Source organism: Octodon degus, unplaced genomic scaffold (assembly GCF_000260255.1).
Source record: "Octodon degus isolate 3935 unplaced genomic scaffold, OctDeg1.0 scaffold00025, whole genome shotgun sequence".
Classification (NCBI taxonomy): Eukaryota; Metazoa; Chordata; class Mammalia; order Rodentia; family Octodontidae; genus Octodon; species Octodon degus.
Genome location: NW_004524601.1, coordinates 13,859,048 through 13,866,988, shown reverse-complemented (window position 1 = coordinate 13,866,988; position 7,941 = coordinate 13,859,048). Strand labels below are relative to the sequence as shown.

At 41.1% G+C, this 7,941-nt stretch overlaps 1 pseudogene; it reads left to right on the top strand.

Annotated features, from left to right (window-relative positions):
* The first annotated feature begins 749 nt into the window (after window positions 1-749).
* Window positions 750-1,343, top strand: LOC101592123 (annotated as a pseudogene).
* The last annotated feature ends 6,598 nt before the right edge of the window (window positions 1,344-7,941 follow it).

Below are 7,941 nucleotides of genomic sequence, written 5' to 3'. Positions count from 1 at the left end.
CCTCCCCTCCCCTCTCCTCTCCTCCCCTCCCCGCTCCTCTCCTCTTTTCTTTTCTTGAGACAGAGAATCACTAAGTCACTAAGTTGCCCAGCCTGGGCCACCAACTTGAAATCTTTATGTCTGTACCCCTAAAGTAGGTGCTTACTTTAAAAATAAGTTTCTGGTCATTAAGTTTTGGTTACTTCTCTTTTTTTATCATTCCTCAAACTTTCCTACAGCAATGTGATCACATATTCAAAGAATGAGATGCAGCCAACCCAAAGAGAGAAACCTGTTGAAGGGACTATTCTTCTATTTCTTCTCATCAGTATTTAAATTTAGTTCCTCCTTTTTTTTTTTTTTTTTTTTCTGGCTCAGGCTGCCTTCATGGAGGCTCTGGTGTGGCATGTGGAGCTGGGGATCGAACCGTGGCCCCTATACCTGATTGAGTTTGCCCAAGCAGGGGCTTTAAACAACTGAGTTAACCTGAAAACCCCCCTGAGTTTCTTCTTAATTATGTTTTCTTCACAATTTGGGACCGATCCCTTTCACTTGGTAAAACAGATGGGAACTATCTATTAATTACCTGGTTTTTTTCCTAGCATCTGTTCACACTATCTCAGTTGCTCCAAAGAGCAACCTGCCCTTTCTTCATTCTCCTTTTTCTTTCCACAAAATAAATTTAGTATCCTTTTTAAAATATGTATAGGCAAGGCCGAGAAGCCAGGACATCAGTCTGCCATCCCCGCAGCCTCGGGGGTTCCTCTATCATGGAGAACCTCATTGGCATTTTGGGCCCAGACTACGTCCTTGTGGCCTCCAGCCATGTGGCAACCAACTGTATTGTCCGGATGAAGGACCAGCATGACAAAATGTTTAAGATGAGTGAAAAATCTCACTCCTATGTGTCCAACACTGGAGATACTTTACAATTTGCAGAATACATTCAGAAAAATGTGCAACTTTATAAGATGCACAGTGGATATGAATTGTCTTCTGCAGCAGCAGCTAATTTTACATGTTGAAACCTGGCTATCCTCGGAGTCGGACCCCATATCATGTGAGCCTTCTCCTGGCTGGCTACCGTGCACATGAGGGGCCAGCACTCTACCACATGGACTACCGGCAGCCTTGGCTAAGGCCCCTTGTGCAGCCCATGGTTCTGGTGCCTTCCTGACTCTTAGCATCTTGGACCAATACTACACTCCGACTATCTCACAGGAGAAGGCAGTGGAGCTTAAGAAATGTCTGCAAGAGCTCCAGAAGCGCTTCATCTTAAGTTGGCCAACCTTCAGTGTCCAAATCATCGACAAAAATGGTGTCCATGACCTGGATAACATTCCTTCTCTAAACAGGGTTCCTAACATCATACCCTGCCTCCCACCTACCAGGGAACTTTTTTCCTTTAGTTTTTTTCTGCTCTTTCACAGTGTACTCAATAGATATCTATATCAGAATAAAGCTAAATACTGATAAATTGAGCTTGCTAGTTTGGATCTGTTTACCTAAACTCACCTCAGAAAGAACTGAAGGGAAGATTAGCTTTCTGTCAGAACTGTTCTTCTTGCCCGTTCCCCTTCATTAACGCTCTCAGATCCTGAGCATCTGCCAGCCCCGTATTCTGTTTCTCTGTGTAGCTTCTGATCCAGCCTTTTTATACATCCTTCCTTGCTAATGACTCTCTCTAAAGTGGTGTGGGAGGGGTTAACCCATTGCTTAAATTTTTAAATTTTGAAGAGGTATTATATATACTTAGTAAAATATGCACACAGTGCAAAAATATGTAAAAAATGTTCCTCCCATCTATATAATATATAAATTTCCACAGAAAAAATAAAACATGTATAGCATTTTTCTGAAAGTTCATGCATTGCACGCTTTAGTCTCCTACCACATTTATAGGTCCGACCCCTCTTTGTATTCATTTTCTTCCCATCAGCATTTGAAAGCCTCCCTGCAGCTCTGCGTGGACACGGGCTTCTTCCATTGCGTACCCTATGTACTCTCAAAAGGACACATTACACATTCTATGCAGACTTCCAAAGCTTCCCGGCCATCCTGAGCCTCACTACATACCTCTCCTCCCACAGTCTCATGCCAGTCTTATCTTTCTGAAGTCTTTTTTGAAATCTCCTAAAGCCTACTGTGTTCACTTGGTTGTGCTCAGCGCCCCGCAGACCTTCTTCCCAGCTGCAGACCATATCCACATCATCAATCAAATTCTGCTCTTATTTAGAATTAACCACAGAGTAGCAATTCCCCTTCATCTCTCTTGACCTTTTTGAGAGATGATATTGGAGCAAAATGTGATAAGAATTTTTGGAGAGTCTGCCTCCATAGACCTTGATGTCTTATAGATGAACACATGGCTGTGACGGGGCGTGGTATATCCCAAGTAACTCCAGTTGATATTCAGCCCATCTTTCTTTCTTTCTTTCTTTCTTTCTTTCTTTCTTTCTTTTTTAACCAAGAATCAAACTCAGGACCTTGCACTTGCCAGGCAGGCATTGTGCCACTGAGTTAGAACTCCGGCTGAGTTTATAGTCAGAGTCTCTAGCTGGTACTCTACCACATGCTGTTATATGACTTTAAGAAAGTTATTTAACATGTCATCCTATTTTTGTATCTGGAATATTAAGTCAAAAGTATATCCTATTGGGACTGGTGAGATGGCTCAGTGGTCTAAAGCACCTACTTAGAACAAGCTTTAGCAAAATCCCAGGGACCACGGTTCGATCCCCCAGCACCACATGCCAGCCAGCCCGCCCCCTGGTGGGCTGGGCTGGCCACACACACACACACACACACATACAAATAAATAAATAAAATTTAAAAAAAATAAAAATAAAAAAGTATATCCTATTATTTTTACAAGTCAAATGAAATTATATTAATGTAATTAACATACAGTATGTAACAAAATATTGATACTATAAGCTATAAAATATTTTATGAAGTTATTTCTGATATTACCCTTCTAATAACATTAATAAGACATGATAAGTTATTTAGAAATATCAGATAACTTATGAAGCAGAACATAATTGAAAAGAGAATAAGGGAGACAAAATGCCGCTAGAGAAATTTTGATTCTTTATGCAAAGTCAGTTAATAAACCCTAGAGCTGGGCCAGCCAGATAGCTCAGTGGATTAAACCTCATGATTAGGCAGAGCCAGGGACTGGAAGTCCTATCCCTGGCCTACCGCGCTGGCCCCGCCCCCGGGGCACCCTCAGATGGTGACTGCGTGGTGGTGCGCGCCTATAATCCCAGAACTTGGGAGGCTGAAAACACAGAAGGATCACTATGAGTCCAATCTGTGTAGTGAGACCCTGTAGACCCTGCACTAAATACATTAAAAAATAAATAAATTGTAGAGTTGATAAATAAATAGAATAAATTTTATAGAGATAAACTGTCAAAAAGCTAAAACCATAAATCAGTAGAAGTTGATTATCTGTGATAGGCAAGATGGACCATGGGAAAGACTAGTATTTGTGTTTAGTTCTTCTTTTTTAATATATATATATTAAAATTATATAGTGTGTATACATTGTATTATATATTGTATGTATATACTGTAGTTTATATACATATATTGCTCTAATTTTTTAAAAATCAATTTCAGTGTTTTACATTGCTCCAACACTATAATCAATATCTATTTCTCAAAAGATAGCAAAAAGCAGGAAAAAAAAACAACTAAGATTCAAGATCATTGAATCCTAACAGTATGAAGAGCTTGAGTTAGCAACCATGTTGAAAAATTAGTCATTAAGGAAACCAAACTGGACTTACATAGTCTATGACATTTGTGGTTAACTGATTGCAAAACAAAACAACAAACAAAACACTCCCTTGCTGATATCCTTTGTAACATAACTTTACAGCTCTTTTCATTAAGCAGCAGAGCCCTTTCTCCGGCCTTTGAAGCTGTGGGAAGTTAGCGTGTGGGGGGACACACAGCACAGTCTACCGACAGCCAGTCACGCACTTTTGCCAGTCTTTGCAACCCGAGCCCTAGTGTGCCTCTGCTCTACTTGGGAAACCAGCTACCCTGACAGCAAGCACAGAATAGACTACTGGTCATAGGACACCATTTATAAGGAAGTTGAGTCATGTGGGTAAAACCCAACTCAACCAGCTGGTTCCCAGTGAACCCACCTGCTGACCATGTATCCCTGGAAGAGTATAATCATCGCCAGACAGAGCAGACCCATCTACCACACAGGCACGAGTAAAATGTAAGTGCAGTGTTTGTGTCTCTGAGCTCATGTGACAGCACTATATTGGTGACAGATAGCTAACACAGAATTCCAGTTCAGAAGTCTCTAGTTAAAATATACCCATGACAGATAGCTGTGACAGGTTGCCAGCCCTTCTGTATTGATTTACCACAAGCTTTTGAGAGATATAGATTGATGCTTCCCTTGTCCCGCTGATGGGAGAAGAGACATGGAAAGCAATACAAAGGGAATTGGACACAGTTGTCCAGAGCAAAATTTTAGCCATGGTTGTGCCACTAGAAAATAGGCCCTTGGACACATTATTACTCTGAACTAGTTCTTTCCAAATCTGGATATGGAATAAAAGAATGAGGGTGTTCTTTGTTGTTGCTGCTATTGTTCCTAATATAAATTTCTAGTAGAATAGCAATGGTACCAGAAAAAGCTTTTAAACCTTGATTGCCTATAAAATTTGGGGTTTCAAAGCCTTGGTTTTCTCATTTATGTTATTTCATTGGCCCATTCCAGATAACTTTCCTTGTTATTAGTCTTTTTCTTTGATAAATCACCTGCAAGAACAAATTTACTTAGGAAATAAGTGACTCATTACCACACACAAACAACCTTATGTGACAGTGAATTTATCACCACCCCATAAAAAGTTCTTCATATTTTCCAAGCAAGATGATATTTGTATGCCTAGTAAACAGTGGGGAGGGGGTCCTCAGATTGCCAGCTCCTGAGTGTACATATACCTCTGAGTAGTTAGTGAAACTGAGTTGCTAGTGCAAAGACCCTTGGTTGATGCACATCAGGTTCTCAATCAGTGGACTTTCATATAGGGAGAGTGTCTTCAGCGACTCTCACCACCTCAGGTGAGCTCCTAAGAGCAACCAGGTTTCCCCCTGCTCCTTGTCCTCCAAAGAAACTCAAAGCATGAGAGGCACTAGATGGAAGGGAGATAGATGCTCCATTACTGGTTTTCAATTTGGAAGGAGCTACACAGCGAGGAATATGGGTAGTTCCTAAGAGTGGACAATGCAAAAAAAGTCACTTCAGCCCCGTATTCAGGAGCCGAGGCCTGCTGTATCCACCATTGCTTCAGATGAGGACATGGCTAAACCAACACCTCAAGTTTAGCCTCAGAAGCCCAGGAACTGAGGGTGCAGCTGAGCCGTGGCCAGACTTGGGACCTACAAGACTATGAATAAATAGTATGCTTTTTTCAAGCCATAGATTGTTAAAATTTGTCATCCAACATTACAAAATAACACACTGATGGAGAGTTCTATGTTTAACTTGGAATTTAGAGAACATGTCTTTCCTAGATTCAACACTATAATTGAGTACACAGCTGTATTAGTTGTGCTTCTGTTGCTATGATAAAACACCAGAGGTATGGGGGCCGGGGAGATGGCTCAGTGGAATAAGCACTTCCCTAGGAAGTGCAAGGGTCTGAGTTCAATCCCTGGTTCCGCAAAATAAATAAATAAATAAATAAATATTTAAAAAAAAAACACCTGAGGTAAACAACTTAAAGAAGAAAGGTTTATCTTGACTCACTGACTCAGAGCCTATCGCCATTTGGCTCCATTGCTCTGGGCCTCTGGCAAAGCAGAGCACCACAACAGGAAACACGTATTGGCTGATAAACAGAAGGGTCCAGGATCTCAGCGTTCCCTTCCAAGGTCACCCCTAATGACATAACCTCCTTCTACTGCAACCCACCTCATGAAGATACCAGCATGTTCCAGCAGCCCCACATTTCTGGCTTCTAAGCCTTCAACATATGTCCTCTAGGAAAAGATTAGGATCCAAATCATAGACCTGTGGTTGTAGCTCAGTGGTAGTGTTTGCAGAGTGTCCAAAAAAACTGTTAAAAAAAGAAATATATTCAAAGTATAAGAATGCCCTGGCACCATATGCCGCGCCGGCCTTGCCCCCGAGCGTGCTGAGCCGGTGACGGAGTCCAGGCGTGGCGGTGCAGGCCAGTAATCCCAGCACTGGGGAGGCAGAAATCAGGAGGATCACTACAAGTCCGAACTTCATAGTGAGACTCTTCACACACACACACACACACACACACACATACACACACACACACACACAGCCTAAGAATGATCCAAAGCAATAGCTTTTCTTAATGAGTTATCTTACCTTGAAGATACCCAGGTCAAAACAGCTCAATAGTACACCAAGCAACACAGAGGTGAAATTTCCCCTGAAAGCAAAGGCAGGCATAGCTGAAATTTTCATGGTGCTCAGTATATTTTTATTGCATTTGGAAGCATCTCTCCCACCTGTCATAAAAATGAGTGAGTTTTAGCTATATCTAGCAAAAAAACAAAGGACGGTATTCAGAAACCTTCGCTATGAGTTGTGGCACATTTCTAAATGACATTATTAGTATTTTACATGTTTAATTGTTAACGCCTCTGAAATACCCATCAAGCCTACAATTTGTTCTTTAGTACTCCTGCTTTATAGGTAATTCTAAATTAACATTCTACCAGAAACCAGTGCTCCGAAAGCAGAAAAAGAAAAAGAGAAAGAATCCTATTCAGTTTGCCTTGTAAACTACTCTGAATAATCTCTCCAAAACGCCCTTGCTCCGAGACCCACACTTGGAATGCCCGCAATTGTTTTCTTTTAGGGACTGCTTCGGTGCTGATTTTATCCAGATAAAGAGACCCCTACCAGAAGAACAAGCTCGGTGATGCCGCAGCGGACACCCCTTATTTACAGCAGGTGTTGACTGCCACCTCCCGGGCTGCCTGAGCGCTGCGTGTTCCAAAAAAGCAAGCAGGTCAGCAGCGCTTCTGCTCCGCGATGCTAAAATCTCTTCACAAAAGAAGCAGGGAAAGCTGCAAATAGTTGAACAGAAAAGAAAGAAAGAAAGAAAGAAAGAAAGAAAGAAAGAAAGAAAGAAAGAAAGAAAGAAAGAAAGAAAGAAAGAAAGAAGAGAAGAGAAGGGTGTGCATTTGGTTATTGTACTAGAAATCTGGTTTATAAAACATTTAGATATGTGGTTATAGAAACTGGAAACCAAAAATAGCAGGACACATTGTGCTAATTTTAAACATTGCTTTTACTGTTCTACGCACAGCGATTCCTCCGCGCTCCCACTCGGTTCCAGCCACCGCCTGGTGACTCCTGTCCTTCGCGTATCAGTGATACTGCACAGGCCGAGGCACCTCTCCTGCAGCCGATTGGTGACAGAAAGGCACCAGAAATAATTATGGCTGCTCAGTAAAATGAAGTTTATTTTTATCCTATGAACATTAAGTAGTTAAAACTCATAAAAGGTTTAAATATTGGTGTAAAACTAGAGTAGGGATAAACTTCTTTTGTGTGAAGTTCATGATAAAAATCAAATCTCAATAGAAGAGTTCTGTATTTTCTTAGTATTTTAGAAAGCAATGATTTTTTTTCTAAAATTGAAGGAGAAAGCATTTAAGACATGTGTACTGCCAGGGAGATAGCTCAGTAGCGCAAGTCCTGAGTGCAATCCCCAGTACTAAAAAAAAAAAAGAAAGGTGTACAGTATATACGCAGACTATATAGTATGTATTATAGTTTATGAACAGTATTCAGATAAAAGGCTAGAAAGATTACATCTACAGAATATTAAGACAAAAGCAGTTTCTCTCTTGTTTAAAAGAAATCCTAGGGGCTGGTGAGATGGCTCAGTGGTCTAAAGCACCTACTTAGAACAAGCTTAGCAAAGCACAGGGACC